We start from the raw sequence: 18,849 nt of genomic DNA, 5'->3' as shown, positions 1-18,849 counted from the left end.
TTTTAATGTGGTCACTCACTGGCTGTGTCTGAAATACCTAATGCCAAAAAAGATAGATTTCGGAATTTCGTTGGGATTTCAGAGGGGGTCAAAATCAGCACTTCGTACTGTTCAATCAAATTATCTTGATTTTGAAGGACCCATGATAATGTCACAGTGCACTTATAGGTCCTAATTATGTTCAGAATGGATTAACCATGTGCCAATGTCTATGAGCAATTCAAAAAAGACAAATTTCTAGACCCCCTACAGAATTTTAGGCCCCCTAAAGTGGTTCAGCCACAAATGGCGCTTAAAATCAGCAAATTTTGACACCTAATAACTTTAGGTGTACACCAGATATGAATTTCTAGTCTTTTGCATCTGAAAGAATGTAGTTTAATGTTACTAGGAACATAAGATTTGTTTTGTATTTTTGTGTTTTAGTATTAAGTTGACGCTTTCAAAAATAGTCATTTTTGCCTAACATACCATGCATACAGGATACGGTACAAAATGCCAATTTTAGTATGGTATTTTTTTATATTTTTGATCACTTTATACCCATTTGTATTATTTATCCTGATATTTCAAGTTGCTCTTGAGTCAAGTAATAAGAAAAAACTACTTTCTAATCCTCTGTATGGATTTTTAAGGGGGTCAAAAATGCACTTCCTGGGAACGATGCACATGCAAAGTACAGGTTATGGGGGTCAAATTTTCAGAATGCTCCCAATTATGTCAAGTAATATATCAAATTACTCGTATGGTCATGAGGATTCCAAAAATGTATAGTTTGTTATGTGTCAGACCTTTCAGGAGGGCGCTATGACGAAAAATGTTCATAGGTCAACGACCTTTTTGAATTCTGACCATAGTTAACAACGTCTGATTTTGGTAATTTTGGTGTCTAATTATAATATATATGTTTTTTCTTGCATGTGAAATACAACTAAGCAAATTAAAAAACTATACAAGGAACCGATGACCCTCTTTTGCAATATGTCTGCCAAAAGCGTCCATATTGTAATAAGGAGGTCATTGGATCCTTGTACAGTTTTTTAAGTTGCGTAGTTGTATTTCTCATGCAAGAAAAACATAATTAGACACCAAAATCGGATGTTGTTAACTATGTAATAACAGGATAAATAAGACAATGATCAAAAATAGAAAATAGGGTATGTTGAAATTGACATTTTGTACCCATAACCTGTACATCATTAGTCAAAAATTGGGATTTTTGGGACCATCAACTTAGTATCAAAACACAAAAAATACAAAACAAATCTTATGTTCCTAGTAACATTAGACTACATTCTTTCAGATGCAAAAGACTAGAAATTCATATCTGGTGTACACCTAAAGTTATTAGGTGTCAAAATTTGCCGATTTTAAGCGCCATTTGTGGCTGAACCACATTAGGGGGCCTAAAATTCTGTAGGGGTCTAGAAATTTCTTTTTGAATTGCTCATAGACATTGGCACATGGTTAATCCATTCTGAACATAATTAGGACCTATAAGTGCACTGTGACATTATCATGGGTCCTTCAAAATCAAGATAATTTGATTGAACAGTACGAAGTGCTGATTTTGACCCCCTCTGAAATCCCAACGAAATTCAGAAATCTATCTTTTTTGGCATTAGGTATTTCAGACACAGCCAATGAGTGACCACATTCAAAGAGAGGATCACAACTGATTCAATTAAGAAGAAAGTGCCCCTCAAAGAGAGCACTTTGTCATTTGGACCCCTTAAATTCCCAATTTTGGTCGAGGTCGCCAAACTTTGATTGCCCGCCATTCGCAAACGAAATGGAATTTGAATTTTTTTCTTGTGACCTCACCTAGGGATCCAAGAAAGGTACCCCTGAGCCAAAGGAGAGCAAAATCCAAGAGGGTGGGTGTACACTCAATCTGTTTTGATATGGACTGACCCTGTTGGCAGTATAAAAGTCGATGACCATTGACCTCAATGGAGTATACAAGCTTATTCACGCACAACCAAGATCAATAACCCGGCTATTGTGAGTAGCCTTAGTTATGTCCCTCGACTAATTATTAGTTCTAAAGAGCTTTAAAGGTTTGAACCAAATGGCTAATCGTGGCTGTGGATTCAACCTACCATGGCGATTCCTGCCATGAAGATATAGGGTCGATGACACTGTGGGGGGGGTGGTCAAGGGAAAGACTGTCCAACAACAAGACCTTTTTCCTTTGACCATATTGACGATGACAACTTTATTAAATAGCCCGGACATGATATCGATACACAACATGCTCATCTATCAAAGCACATTTATTTAACCCCAATACATTTGTACATTCATTGAATGACCTTTGAAAATTTTGGTACAAAAACTCATACTCTCTAACTTGAGGTCAAATTTTGCCCTATCATTGTTTAATTGAGGTTATTGAATTATGCCATTGGGATGAGGTCATTGTGGTTCATAGTGCGAGGGGCTCAGCGTAACACGGACGCATCTCCATTTTTTGACGAAAATGAGATTTTGGTACATAAATTTTCAGAAATTAATAGGCTTTCTGAAGACATACTACTTTTTATGCCAATTTCAAAATACAACATTGGCCTTTAAAAACCTGTCAAATAGTGCATCGCATATTAAAATGTCACTGCTCCTATGAGGGGAATTCCCCCAAAGCCCTTTGCGCATTCATTTTGCAAATTACATAATAGAAGAATCAAAAGTTGATTAAATGTCGCATAACCTAAGCTGTGTAGCTCGCCAAAAGCTGAATATTTAAAGCGACGTTTTTCATTAAATATATAAAGAAGAACATGAAGAATATCACGTAATCATAAAGGGTCGTGAAACTTTTTATAGGGTGAGTCAAACTAATCTCTTCCAAACTTATTATTTCTTTTGAGGAATCGTGGACACCCTCAATAAAAAAAACCCGGGGGGATTCTTAAAAAAATGTTTACCGGGATACGCCACGCAGATTTCCGGATGCTGACTTTCTCTATACCTATTATTTGCTGTTTGGTGTTTTTGACACCCATAGGCCTATCAGTAGGCCTATACCAATTTGTCACAAAAACACACAAAAAGCGCCCAAAATGTGCTCTAATTGGGCGCTTTTCGGGGTACATTTGCCCAAATGCGGTAAAAAAATTACGATGCGCTTATGCCAGAGTCTCGAGTGTAGCTTTTCCATTCACATGAATTTTGAATCTGCAGAAGTTTCAATTTAAAAAAAATTTATTTGGGTCCCTGAATATCCATGGGGTACATTATTACATACCATTTTGACTCTCCCTGTATTCTCTTTGAGAAGACCGAGCAGCATTTGATGCAAATTACAAAAGCTTACAAAATTGTCAAAGTAATTTAAAACTGCATGAAAAGTACATTGAAATTATCAAACATAGTCTGTGCACCAATTTGGTTTTTTTACTACCACACTGCACGTGTAATTTTGAAATCTGCAGAAATTACCGCAAATTCGCAATTCTATTTTGCGTACACGTATGAATAAATTAGACATAAGGCCAAAAAAACAAGTTTGTTTCCTGTAGTGCGCGCATTTCGTTTCTGACGGCTTATTTTGCGCATTAGAATTTGTTTTGCTTACAAAGGAGAAAAAACAAAACACTACTGGAGAAAACACTACACAAACGCGTGTAGTGAAAAACTACGGGAGAAAACATCACACATTTTTGTTTAAATACCTTTTTTAATTTGCAGGTTGAAACCGGATCATAAAATTATTCTTGAACATGAAAAAATATGATTTTTTTTGTGGGTGTCGGAGGAACCCACTGCAAATTCCCATTTCCAAAAGCTTTTTTGTTCATTTAAATGCATGGATTAAAAAAAATAAAAAACTGCATTTCGCATTTAACTTTTTAGACCTGCTACAGGAAACAAACATGTTTGTTTTTTTGCCTAATGTATGTACAATCGTTATTTACGTTTAGGGGAATATCAAATTAGTTTCTGCTGAAAAAAAAATCATGTTTTTCTAGTTGGCACAAAACATCAATGTTTTTAAATTTCGTGTTCCCTCTGTCACGTCTGTCTTGAACAACAAAATAATATATAGTACTGTTAACTCATGTTTATGTCGTCTCGATGGCGGTGGCCATACTTCATTATATGCTAGCCATAGGCTTCAACATAAAAAGTCAAAGTTTTCAGGTATTTTATCAAAATATCCAAAGCTATCTTAAGAACCACTGAACCAATACTAGGCTTGTTTGTGCTCATTTTAATGCATTTTTCATGCTGATTCCAAATATGGTCATGAAAATTTAAAATTCTAAAATTTTTGAGAAATTTAAAAAAATTAAAAATATGTCGTCTGCAGTCGACACCCGCGTGGAGAGAGTTTAGGTGCCAGATCAGAACAAACAGGTATACCATTGAAAAAATGAATTGAAATGTATTTATAAATAAAATAGGCTTTTAAAAAGGTTAAATCAGTATAAATCTGGGAACAAAATCAGATTTGGGCATTTTTGTAACATAGCAGTCCGAAAGTCCGAAAACAACATGAGTAAAATGTCACATTTTGATCATTTATGTCATTATACTCTGGTGTTTGCCCATCCATGTGCAATTGTGCATGATGTAGTATAGGTTTAGTACTACATGTTGAAATTGAATAGAGCTTCCCTAATTTATCAACATTGCCGTTTTTATAATTTTTTTGCCATTTTTAAATACCTATAATGACAATTTTATTGACTTATCTTTCACTTTTAACTTCAGCGTTTCCTGGGCATTTTAATATCCACGCTTTCGCTGGGCTTACTGACAGTACATTAATCTTTATAATGTTGTAAGAAGTGTGAGTATTTATTTATGGAAAATGAAATGCTAATTGATTCAATGAACTTTCGATATAAATTTATTTATGATCATTATATTCATCCCTTAAGCTGTATTTATACTCCATCGCTGAGCGACGAGGGATTGGTACTTAACTAATGATGTAGCGCGCTTTCCCCGACGCAACAAAAAGCGCGCTACCTCATTGGCTAGAAACCATTTCTCGTCGCTCAGCGATGGAGTTTACTCAATATTTTAGCAGCTCAAAATAGCGAGAAACGGACGGAATGATATCATTTGGTATCTGCAGTTACGCTAGTAATAATATAAACAAAATGGCTTTTTTTAAAGCCGTGTTTGATTTCCATAAAGAACAGATTCCTATTTAAATGTTATGTTAGTTTTCACATATCACATTGTCCCCTTTTAATTTCGAGCCAAACAAATGAGGTAAAACGAAGAAAATTGCCATTTCATTCCAGTGTCTACAATGTGTGCATGTATTAGCTCGCCAATCGTATTATTATCATGATTATTGGAGTAGCGTCACGCAGATGGGATGTACAAACAAGACGTAAGACGAATAGACTAGTGATATGCACATAGTTTATACGTTAAGACGTAAAACGAATTGCGATATGCACACAGTTTATACGTCACTGGTTCAATGATTCAATAATACACATGTACGCGATGCGTTTAGCCATCACTCGATTGTGAACTACAGATCTACTGTAATTAGAGCACTCCATCCCTTTAGTCTTTCACGTAGTATTTTAGTACACCATTGGGCATTACAAAAAGTAGAAATTCTTGAAAAATTGAGGGCGTCACTGTGGAGCAAATCACACATTTATGGCTTTCATTGTTACATTGCCTGTCATTCAAAGATTATTATTTGAGACCAGTTTTGTTGAAATCGGAATATAGGGGCCTGAGTGCAAAGTCCATGGGGCATAATATTTTCTGAAAAATTAACTGATTTTACACGTATGTGTTCGCCAACCTATAGTCGAGCCCTAACCATAAGAACCACAATGTTCCAGGAGCGCTATGTGTTGACAAAATCTCAATTTTGCAAGTTGACAGATAGACAATTGCAGTCATATAACACCATGGATTCTATATTCTTAAGTAAAGTCACTACATTTTACTGACCATCAGTTATTAAGACCGTACTTTTAAGGATCATTTCTAGAGTACGTGTCACCATGCTATCAAATATACTTGATGGCTATCCAATACCACGATGATGAGTCGTAGTGTTCCTCTCTGAGAGCGAAGCGGACATGAGATGTTGCTCTTTTGAGCATCTTGTCTCTTGTCATTGATGAACGTTCCTCCTCCCTCATAAGTGGGGACGAGGAGGAGAGGAACACATTCAGAGTGGCGTTTCTTTAAAACAAAAGATAGATCTGAATTTGAGTTTTGTATCTGCTAAATAGTTTGTCTAAAGTGTATATAAAAGTATTATGAAAGACTTGGCAGTGGCTCTGGAACCGGCGGACCCGGCCCCCAATACCCAATTTTGTAGGTATGGAAAAGTACCATTGCACCATCCAATAATTTGGGCCAGGCACCATTGCCCCCCCCGCATTATTAAACATCTTCCGGAGCCTCTGCTTCATGATATCATCAAGAAACTGGCAAATTAGTCTCGAACGTGGTATACCACATAACTCGACAGTGTTTTGATGATATCTCCGTGATCGTGAATACCGATTTGGAACGCCTGATTTCAATATGTTAATGAGAAAAATAGGATATATAAATATAAAAAAAAAGGGGGGTATCATTCGGGTCACCCACCTTTAAAAGAGGACATAGGGCAAATCTCATAACGAAATCTATAACAATATTTGCTTAATGCTTAACAATAAAAATCTAGTTTTAGTGCAAATGGCACATTTTAAAATGACCACTGTAACCCGATATTTTATTAGTTCATTGTAATACGGAACTGTCGCCATAATACATGTGGTGTGTATCCGATTTACCATGTTCAGGTATTTTGATCCACCATAGCTATTTTTATCCACGTTTATTTGCAGAAGAACTGAATATATACGTGCTTGCTTTGGGTGAAATAATTTGACATGCCAATTGAGGGGCTCGTACAAGAAGGCAATTTCTGCAATAGCTGCCAGGTGTCATATTTTTTATTTGCGTAAAATATAGAATGCATTAATTTGTCAAATATATATAGGACAGCTATTGCAAATGAATTAACCCCTTAAAATATGCAAAATGAGCATTCGCCGACGCAAATGGGCGAATTGAGTTAGGGCTTATATTACTGAATGCTCGCCCCAGTCGGACGTCGGCCTGCCAAAAAAACTATCCAAATAGACCTAGTAGTCAATAGTTTTTGTTCTGCGTATTTTGATACCCCTTTAGGCATGATGTGATTTTATTTTCCAACTTATACCAATTTGAATAAAAAAGAGAGCATTTCAAAAGTGACAACATTTACACACTTTTCTCTCGGAACACGCTAATTATGAGCACGGAGAGTGAGTGTTGGTCTGTCACACTGTAATGAGTCCGTTACAACAGCCGGTGGGATTCACTCTGAAGGAGAAAATATCCCAAATTTATTACTTTTTAAGTGATCTCTCTTTCCATTGAAATTTGTATAATTTGGAAAAAATAAAGCCGCATCGTGCCGAATCAAAATACGCAGAACAAATTTATCCATCTATTAATTTATAATTTATATGCTAATTTGGGTTAAGTGTCTTTAAGATATTACTTTTGCTTTACGGGTAAGATTACTTTTTGTGGGCGGTATTTGATTTTCAATACAAACGTGCAGCTTTTTATAGCCAACTTCTCAATACACATATAAATTATACATGCACACATGTAGACACCCTATGTTACTACTTGGATTCCAATTATTCGATGAACCAATAGCTTCGATATGTCAGTTTACCGATTAAATACTGATATATGAACTTGGCCTGCAGCAATGCGAGTATAATATAACGGTTACAGTATCATCTCTCGGCTTATTTAGTGGAAACTCTATTCCGGCCCGGATATTTGAAGGATATACCCCGTGTACTAAATGATTCCTACAGGGTGACTCAAAATTAAAATAAGACGGGTACTCAGTAAGTATGCCCAATATTCGTGATAGGCTTAAAGGGGCACTTCGTGATCCACAGCCTCATCCCCCCACTTTTCTCAAAAAAAGTTGAGATTTTTAAATCACTGGAATACTCTGGCTACATAATGTTTATGTACAAAATATTTCTTGCAGATTGATTCGTTTAGCAAAGATATCGCGAAATTTGAATTTCGTTCTGGTGCACCAGAACGAAATTACAACGTATTGTCTATGGAGCAGTGTAATACACATAATCATGCATAACTCGCAAACGCAAAATCGGAATCAACTGAAATTTTGGGAATATGTTTTTTTCGTGGATATGTACTGAAAAATGTCATAAAAAGAGGATGCTAGGATCACGAAATACTCCTTTAAGGTGGTACTATACAAGGTGGTACTATACTATATACACCTCCTGATGAATTTTGTGACTAATTTTGTATATTTCTCAAAAAATAACTACACACTGGTAACAAAGGTTATGTATATTATATAGGGGCAAGGAATCCAATTACTTCACTGAAATTTCATTGATTCAAGACAAGTGGTTCATTATATATGTTAAGAAATGAGGTACATTCTAGCGGTACCTCATTTCTTATCATAAATAACGTACCGCTTGTCTCGAGTCACTGAAATTCCAGTGTAGTAACTGGATTCCTTGCCCCTATACATAACTTTTGTTACCAGTGTGTAGTTATTTTTTGAGAAAAGTGCAAAATTAGTCACAAAATTTATCAAGGGGTGCAGTACCACCTTAATTCTAAAATTGTCTGGTTGACTACCCCGGTTATAAACATGCACGCTAATCGTTATTTTTCCCCGCTGGAAATGAGTGCAAAATTGCTTTTATAATCGACCCAAATGCATCTGGTGGAAACTTGCGTGTTGCTTCGGGGAGATATTTCGTTTTTTGCTGCCTTAAATAATTTGTCGGAATCCCATATTTGAAGAGCTTTGTTTCAAAACCCCTTACATCCACTTGAGCAATTATGAGAAAACATCAAAAAATCATCAAAAAAGTACAGATATAAAGGGGTTTGCAACAAAAGCAGTTTTTAGCAGGATGCTTGGATAGGATGAGCATCCTGCTAAAAGCTGCTTTTGTTGCAAACCCCTTTATATCTGTATTTTTTTGATGATTTTTTCATGTGTTCTCAAAATTGCTCAAGTGGATGTAAGGGGTTTTGAAACAAAGCTCTTCATTTGTACACATTAATTGGATTGCTCAGTATTGTGCGTACGTACACTGTATATTCAAGTGTTATGGTTTCTATAACACTTTTAACCAGTGGCGTAACTAGGGGGGGGGGGCAGGGGGGCAACATGCCCCGGGCTCTACCGTTAGGGGGGCGCCAAATTGACCAATTCAGCATCGATTCTGCGCCCCTCCAAGTGACGAAAGTCAAAATTTTCGCGCGCTTCGCGCGCATTTCAGCACAAAATCAATTGAAAGAACATTTTAAGACCGATATTCAACTTCTAGTAGTCAAAATTAATTAGTGGTAGGCCTTATTTGTCCAAAATTTCTCGCGCTCCGCGCGCAATTTTGTCAAGGATTTCAAATTCTCGGGGGGGTAGGGGCGCCAATTTTGTTTCTTGCCCCAGGCGCTACCAACCCTAGTTACGCCACTGCTTTTAACACATAAACACCAATGTAAACACTAAAGTAAATACAAAAAACACAAAAAGTAAACATTTGAGTGTATTTAAATTTTAAACATTTAAAGTGTTTACTTTTAAATTGTTAGAGAGACAACACACTGTGTTTACAAAGTAAACACATGTGCATTTACTTTCCGAACAACTTGAAAATAAACATATTAAATATTAGAATATACTTCGTGTATTTAGGCATAAAAAAACGAAAAGAAAAGAAAAGAAAAAAAAAAAAGAAAGAAAGAAAAGAAAAAACATTTTTGTTTTTATTTTATTTTTTCACACTGTCTAAAATTGATCTGAACTCTTTTCATAGAATTATTTTGCATTGCACTGAATTTCTGGACCCTCTTAAATTTATATTTTCCCACTTAATATCGGAAATTCAAGTCAAGTTTTAGCATAAATGGCTACCTCTGTATGAAGTTGAATTTACACTGAGTGATTGGGTTTTAGCCAATGAGGTAGCGCGCTTTTTGTTGCGCTGGGAAAAACGCGCTACCTCATTGGTCAAATAAAATAGTTCGTCGCTCAGCGATGGAGTATAAATTCAGCTTTAGTGTCAATAAAATGAAATTATCTTCCTAAAAGGACACCTTCCTATGTATGTCAATCTTAGTATAAGTGCACTGATATGAAATCTTGGCAAGACTTGTTAATAAAACCATATAAATAATTCACTCAAATCTTTAGATCTCTCTAATCACATAAGTTAGCACACTTTTAAACGTCATTTTTATAAAGCCCCAAAATATTATAAACTCTGAATTTTGTTATAAACAGATTATGTATAGGGCTATACTATAGGCATATTTAAAATCTACGCACTTGTAATTATGCATGAAAAGAGACTTCCCTGTATCCCCACCAAACATAAAAGGTTTTACAGAAAATATTTTATATGTCAGGTTATTGGGCATATAAAGGTTATAAAACATGTTCATGTGACATTCAAAAACATTTTGTTATGCAAAATGTTTTAACTTACTTTGCAAATACTTTGCAAATATGTTTTCCAACAATATTTTACAATAACATTTTCAACATTTTAAAATTGTTGTTGTAGTGTTTTTTCATATCACGTTTCCGTGAGCTAAATAATAAATAAATAATAATTTAGTGTTGGTGGGGAAAGTTTTTTTTGGTTTTTTTTGCTCATGTAGTGGGGGAAGTTTTTTTTTCAAAACTTCCTAAGCGTGTTATACTATAAGGCCTATAAATTTCTTTATTATAAGATTCGCAGATGTCCAATCAATTATTTTTATTTGCAATAAATATAATAATGTTGTTGTACGCTTGTTTCATATTCGATTCAACATTGCGAGTGTTTTAATCAATATGACCTATAGGCTATGACCCAAAGTCTAATTTCCAATGGCAGAGTTCATTTAGGGAGTGTTCAGAAATACTTTGGTGGGGGGCTGGTAAAAAGGGAGGGGGGGGGGGCAAAAAAGTTTTGGACCTTAAAAGAGGGGGGACCAAAAAGTTTCAGGTGGTAGGAAAGGGGGGTCAAAAAAGTTTTCCCCTTTAAAAACCCAAAATTTTTGCGCGCTTCGCGCGCATTGAGACCCTCTATATCACTTTTAACATGGGCAAGTTTTGGTTTTCAGTGCTTTTCTTTGAAAAATGATGGCACTTAGTGTACACATATCTATTAATTAATATAACATCAAAGATGATCAGCAACATGCAACATCTGGGTTGTCTAAGAAATACTGGCACTTTTTATCATATAATTTTATATCTCTTCAAAGTAGGCTACAAACATGATTATGTACCAATCTGATCAAAATACAACTAAATCAAGAAAATAATTGCAAATAAATAGTTTACTATTTCTCATTGCAAAATTATTTTGTACACATAGGCCCATGGGTAGATTTACCATAAGACAGAGTGGGCACAGGCCTAGGTGCCACGGTCTTTGGGGGCCAAAACTGATACCTGTGTACATTTGCGTGACCAAATTAATCTCATATTTGACCATTTTAACTTTTTGCATAAATTAGTTCCAATATTTGACCATTCAAGCTTCAATATGGCCAAATTTTTTGCGCGGTTCGCGCGCATTTGTACTATCATAATAGCCACGGATCCAAATTATATGCTGATGTGCCTATGAACCTCCAAATAAATCCTCTATTTCATTTATCCCTGTAAAATCAGATAAACACCCTGATTTGGGACAAATCTAAACTAAGTATAAAATGAAAATTTCATTGTGCTTGTATTTCATGCGCAATTGTCCCACCGGGAATGTTTCAAACATTTGCCTTCCTCAATGACATGTGACCCAGATACCACACCACTGGAAACAACACTATTAAGTATAATGTTTGTTATACGATAATAAGGGGGGGGTCAAAAAGTTTTGTCTGTCAAAAGAGAGGGGTCAAAAAAGTTTAGCGGTCCATCGAGGGGGGTCAAAAAGTTTTCGAGCGAAAAATTTGAGTTAGACCAGCCCCCCCTACCAAAGTATTAATGAACACTCCCTTAGCTCTATTTAACAATCAAAACTCAAGCTGTGGCTTATAGAGCATGAGTTTTTGTACCTAACATTTTCAACGGGCATTTTGGTCTTAAGGGATCGGATAGCAATGTTTGCACAATATTTTTCGTGGGACCTGAGAACACATCAGAAACACCAAATTGCATTCTGAACATATACGAGGAATGTCCTTCTAAGTAATACCAAATAATTTTGATTTTTTGAAATTCGCGCTATAATACTAATTTTATGGCAAATTATTTTAATAATTTTATCCTTTCGTATATATGACCTCAAAATTGTAGGCCTTTTGGGAAAAATATGTATATATTATATATCTTCAATACCGAATGATAAAAATAATATTGTTTGCATTAATTACTACTATGCTGATCACGATATTCGATACTGATATACCGTATAGGAAATAATTAAAATAACAATTAAAGAAAATTATAAAATGTCCTCACGTACGTTTGTGAATGATGCTATTCATCCAGTATTAATCATACAATTAATTCTTAAAACCATTCAACTGGATTCAGGTTTTTTTTTATCTTGGCTTATGAAATTACATTAATATAATCATAATAAACATTCATAACTTTAACACCAGGATCCACAACATGCTCATCTAATCAGGGCAAAGTTCTTTAACTCCAATGGGCTATTCCAGATAAAACATGCACCCCCCTGCAACAGTTTTTTTCTAAAATGTCTGAAATTCCAAAGTATACTTGAGGAAGAAACCTGGATTTCCGGCCCTGTTTAGTGCATGTAAAATCTGGAAATCCATAGAGGGGTATTATAGAGGGTTTTTAAAATTGTCAAAAAAAAGCTGGAATTTGGAACAGCATAAGAAGAATAGGCTGGAATTCCGAGCCCCAAAGACCACCAAAAAATCTGGATTTACGTTGCCCTCTATGATTGGGGGGGGGGGGTGCATGTTTTATCTGGAATAGCCCAATACATTTGTACATATTGAATGAAATTTGGGTACAAAAACTCATACCCTGCAACTTGAGGTCAAATTTTGCACTATGATTGTTTAATTGAGGTTATTGAACTATGCCATTGGGATGAGTGGTTCATAGTGTAATGATAAAACTAATAAGTAGAAGTAATTCTGCAAGACGCATCTGTCCAATCAATTTGAGCAAATGATGTACATGTATCGTAGACATAACGTGGGTTATTGTTCTGCATGCTATAGGCTTCAACATAAAAACTGCAAGTTTTGAAATATTTTCTCAAGAACCACTGAACCAATACTAGGCTTGTTTGTACTCATTTTAATGCATTTTTCGTGTTGATTCCAAATATGGTCATAAAAATTTACAATTCTTAAATTTTTAAATTAAAAATAAAATGAAACTTGTCGTTTGCGGTCGACACCCGCGTGGAGAGAGTTAAGGGACCGTTCAGTATTCACGCTAAGGTGTGGGGGTAAATCTAACATCCCCCTTCATGGTTCAAATAAAAAATTCAGATTCCCATTCAAGATCCCATTTCCCCTTTAAAAAAAGCCTCCACCTCCCCTATGGGGAAATCCAATTTCCTCTTTAAAAAACTCCCACTCCCACCTGGCGTAAATATTGAACGGTCCCTGATAAATATAAGTTGGTACACTGATGAACCATAAACCCTGTAGGGCCTAATTTCTAGGGTCTATGACTGAACGCCTGTATTTTATGTAGCCTCAGGCCCGTACGCAGAGGAGGGTGTGCAGGGGTGCGACCGCACCCCCACCCCCATATTTGCAAAAGTACCGTATACAAAAAGTCCCAAAATTTCAGAATTAAAACAAAAATCAGGTTTTTTACGCTTTGTTGGTCAAAAAAGGTCCTAATTTTGGAAAGAAAGTCCACTTTTCACATAATCGCCACCCCATTTGAAAAAAAGTCCACCTTTTCAAAATCAGCACCCCCCCAAAAAAAAATCCTGCGTACGGGCCTGTGTAGCCGATGATCCAACTTTCGACACATCGCGATGCATCGGTAGAATATCGAGTATCGAGGGCACATATAAATTTTTACCAGAACGAAATTCAAATTTCACGATATCTTTGCTAAACGAATTAATCTGCATGAAATTTTTAGTACATAAACATTATGAAACCAGAGCTTTCCAGTGATATAATAATCACAACTTTTTTTGAGAAGTGGGGGGGGTGATGGTGTGGATCACAAAATGCCCTTTTAAGTCTTCTCAGAGCGTTTTATTTAAAAGGCGCCCCGTGAATGTGTGCCAAAATCGCTTGCCCTCCCCCTCTCGGCTCGCCAAAATTGCTTGCCCCCCCCAATTTTACCATCCCACCAGGGCTCATAATTAATGCACAGCCCCTAAAAGTGCCAAATGAATTGACTTCGGTTGGATAGGTTGGAGAGCATGTTTTAGGCGAGTTACAATATGGGCGAGTTAGGTAAAGGCGAGTTAAAAAGGCGAGTTACCCCCCACAGAGTCAGGCTATTTTTAGATATTCCCATGGGTAACATTATGAAGTCCCAGTGGCGAGTTACAGTAACACTATGAAGTCCCGGTGGCGAGTTACAGTAACACTATGAAGTCCCAGTGGCGAGTTACAGTAACACTATGAAGTCCCGATGGCGAGTTACAGCAACACTATAAAGTCCCGGTGGCGAGTTACAGTAACACTATGAAGTCCTGGTGGCGAGTTACGTAACACTATGATGAAGTCCCAACAGTGAGTTAAAAATGTCACAGTGTATTTTTAAGTACTGGTTTTTTTAAAGCTGCTAGTCCAAAATCAGCAAAATCAGTTTCCAATTTGCTTGAGTCCTCATTTATCATATATTTCTCTCGGGCTTGCAATGATCTTGGGAATTAATATATAGAGGTAGTGCTACTGTCGCCTGTGAAAAGGCTACCCTCTTCTTCTAGTATAAATAAAATCCAAAAAATTTATACAAATAGAAGTCATAAAACTTTTTTAAACACTTTTTAAAAAACTTTTTAAATTTTTAAACACAACATAAAGGGGCACAACACATAATCAGTCAATTGATTGATTACTCAACTATTTTATTTACCATGAAAAATATAAACAAAATGTGATAAACAAGCAGCCACTAATATAAAAGAAACCTAATCATATCTCACTACTCTTGAAATAAAAAATCATACAAATACATTTTCATCAACATCAGTGGCGGCCACTGTGCATTCTACTGATACTGAAATCCTTTTGTTTTTACCATCAAAACCTAGTAGGACATACTACACACACAAATGGTATTTGTAATAACTATTGATTGCAATATTTAAAATCAAGGCCGATATCTAGTTATATGGTAAAGTATAATTATGGAACGGACATGAGTCAAAGAATACATTAATGGTATCATTTTTTTTAAATAATCAGTTTTTGAATTTTGACCAAAACTGCATTTTTGGTTCAAAATCTTGGACTTCACAACTAGCCACGTGGACTTTCTGGAAATTCACAACTCGCCGCATGGACTTTCCGGAAATTCACAACTCGCCGCATGGACTTTCCGGAAAACACTGCAGGGGGTAACTCGCCATTTTAATTCGCCTTTTTCTAACTCACCTATTTTTTAACTCGCCAATAACCTGTTCTCGATAGGTTGGATAGGTTGGATGATTGGATCATAGACTCTGTGCAGTGTGGTTAAATGTAGGCCTACATGTACTAAAACCCCCACTATATACATGTACATGAAAAAAAGTTCCAAACTCTGTGAAAATCTGCAATATTTTAGGTTTAGTACACCAGGTTAAATATTTTGACCTGGTATTTTGACGTGGCAAGTCGGTAAAATCATCAGTGGTCCGACCTTTGACTCTTTGCCGCTTATATTTAGCAAAGTGGTTGGACAGATTGTCAGTTTCAATGGTTTCTAGCTGAAAAGTGCGAAACAAACTAGTTTTGGACTCGGCGTTTGGTTGCTTTGACCCGGGCCTTGGCAAAACTTGAACTTGTTCTCTAATTAACTTATTAATGTATAAAGCCTATACAGTTTTCCTATTTTCAAGTCTGAAAAATCTTTTAAAAAAAACACATTATATAAAAAAAATCTTACAAATCCATGTAATTGGGGAGAGAGGGACGAGAACTAAAACATTTCTTTTCGGCCTCATCTCTCGAAAAAGTAAACCGTTTCTCCCACCAAGATGTCTGGGCTGTGCAATAATTATCTGTCCGGGCCATCTGGATGGGCAGATTTCAAAATGGCATGTTTTAAAGCGTTTTCTTTAAAAATCTTTTGCCCGCCTTTCAACCTGCCAAAAATTGCTTGCCCCACTCCCCTTTTAAAAATAGATTGCCCCTCTTTTCCCCAGATAATTATTGCACAGCCCCTAACTCAAAGTTTGCAGTGACTTCAAGTCAAGTTTTGAAGCTTCACTTAGGCCTAATAAATTATAGTCAGAATATGGCCTATATCGCATATATCGTGTTTCACATCGCATCAGAAGCCATGTGATGATGTGAAATAATGTTACTAGTTTTGAATTTGATAAGTTGTTAAAATCATCAAAGGTTTTTGAACTTTTCACCTTGTTGATAATCTTTAACGACGGATGTGGATCTAGGTCAAATTTTGAGACTTCGCACACAATTCCTGCTATGATATTGATATAAATACAGTAGCTTATACATATTTTTATATTTATAATCATTGTAATTATTATATTAAGAAAAAAGTGCAGCTTTCACAAGAGCTAAACTGGCCAAATGGGGACAATGTGACCAGTGAAAATTAACATTTAAATAGGACTATATTCTTTATGCAAATCGCATATTATAGCTTTAATCGGTGCCATTTTACCTTCAAAAGTAACGAGCTGTTAATTTGCACATTTTGACAGAAAGAGGTCACTATAAAATGATGACAACCCATTCTATAGCGATCATATAATACGATGGCTTTTCAAGCTGGGACAGGGTGATCAACCGTGACGAATTCTTGTGCTGTATAATGTATCTTAAGTCGTGTTCACACGGTCGGATTTAAGTCACTTATGACCGTGTGAACACGACATTAGATATGCATTTAAAGGGGCATTTTGTGATCCACAGCCTCATCCCCCACTTTTCCCAAAAAAGTTGAGATTTTTACACCACTGGATACCTCTGGCTACATAATGTTTATGTACCAAATATTTCTTGCAGATTAATTCGTTTAGCAAAAATATCGTTAAATTTGAATTTCGTTCTGGTGCACCAGAACGAAATTACAACACATTGTCTATGGAGCAGTGTAATACACATAATCATGCATAACTCGCAAACGCAAAATCGGAATCAACTGAAATTTTGGAAATAAGCTTTTTTCGTGGATATCTGTAGACTGAAAAATGTCATAAAAAGAGGATGCTAGGATCACGAAATCCTCCTTTAATGAATAGTGAACATAATTATCACTGATGTTGGGTCGTGTCAACAGATCCTATCCATTGTTAGATATAATCAATCCTACGCTTAAGGTTAGCAACTATTTTAAACTGTTGCGGGTTGGTAGCTCACAGCATCTTGCAAATGGTAGTGAGTTTTGGCAAAAAATAATTGCATTGGACATTTCATAGAGAGTGTGTACATTATAGAAGAATTCAAATACCACAGATAATACTTTTCTAAGTCTTGTGATTCTTGAGTTATGCTGTAAAGAGGGCTGGAACAACAACACTTGTAAAACGTATACATAACTCAAGCAAGTTTTTAAAGTAGGATTTGTAGAATGAACTTTTGCAAAATATCAAAGTGTTATTTTTCAATATTATTGATTTAGATAATGAAAATCGATACCTCGTCTACCCTTAAGTAAGGTGTAGCAATGTCATTGACTTGTGAATGTTAATGTTCAATATCTATTAACATTGGCAACATTGAAAGCGACAAATTATCAATGTTTTTAATAATGAAAGGGAATTCAGTAGTACTTTTCTTACACTTTATACAAAATTACAACCAAATCAGTGAAATCCCAGTATCATTGCTCAAGTGACTGGTACGATATGATTTTAAAGCTTGGAATTAAAGATTTCTGTTGGATCTCAAAAATTGTTTTGTTGACTTCTTGCTCATTATGTTATAGCGGGTCAAATATTTTTAACACTGTTCAATGTAGGCCTAGTCGAGATGTTTTCAATGTTTTTATCTCAATGTCAATGTACAGCGCAATATACGCTTGAGGGTTGGGGTATGAACGTTTGGAGAGTATTTATTGTGGGACATTAGAGCACATCAGACATATCGAATTGCATTCTGAATACGAAGAATGTCCTTCTGATATCAAATAATTTTTATTTCTTGAAATTCGCAATGTAATACACATTTTATGGCAAATCATTAAAAATTGACATTTTTGATATTTAACAGTACTTGAAGTAAACTTTATAAATCTGATGATTTATACTTAAAGTGTATGTAGGTGGGATGAAAAGCCGACGATCAATTGAAAATTTGGACCTTTCGTATTGAAGGTATGGATTTTTTCCCCCAAACACCAAAAAAATGGGGTCTTTTGGGGAAAAAATCCATATCTTCAATACGAAAGGTCAAAATTTTCAATTTTTCGTCGGCTTTTCCTCCCAGCTATATATATACACTTTAAGAATATATCATTAGATCTATAAAATTTACTTCGAGGACTGTTATATCAAAAATGTGAAAAATATCAAATTTTAATAATTTGTCATAAAATTTGTATTTATATCGTGAATTTCAAAAAATGAAAATTATTTGATATCAGAAAGACATACTTCGTATTCAGAATGCAATTCGATATCGAATATTCTACATCCATGCACTGATAAGTCTGTAAGATCA

General features: G+C 35.6%; 1 protein-coding gene and 1 non-coding gene across 2 annotated transcripts in view; one reads left to right on the top strand and one right to left on the bottom strand.

Moving 5' to 3' along the window:
• Positions 1-18,849, bottom strand: part of LOC140146187 (uncharacterized) — a 224,846-nt gene that overhangs the window by 147,325 nt on the left and 58,672 nt on the right. The gene's annotated exons all lie outside the window — the stretch shown is intronic.
• LOC140146893 (small nucleolar RNA U3) lies at positions 5,946-6,167 on the top strand. Its single transcript, XR_011858339.1, has one exon. It is a non-coding gene; the product is annotated as a small nucleolar RNA U3 (small nucleolar RNA).

The sequence above is a fragment of the Amphiura filiformis genome, chromosome 2, assembly GCF_039555335.1.
Source record: "Amphiura filiformis chromosome 2, Afil_fr2py, whole genome shotgun sequence".
NCBI classification, from domain to species: domain Eukaryota; kingdom Metazoa; phylum Echinodermata; class Ophiuroidea; order Amphilepidida; family Amphiuridae; genus Amphiura; species Amphiura filiformis.
The sequence above is the reverse complement of the archived record's forward strand: the minus strand, read 5'-3'. Positions and strand labels throughout refer to the sequence as shown.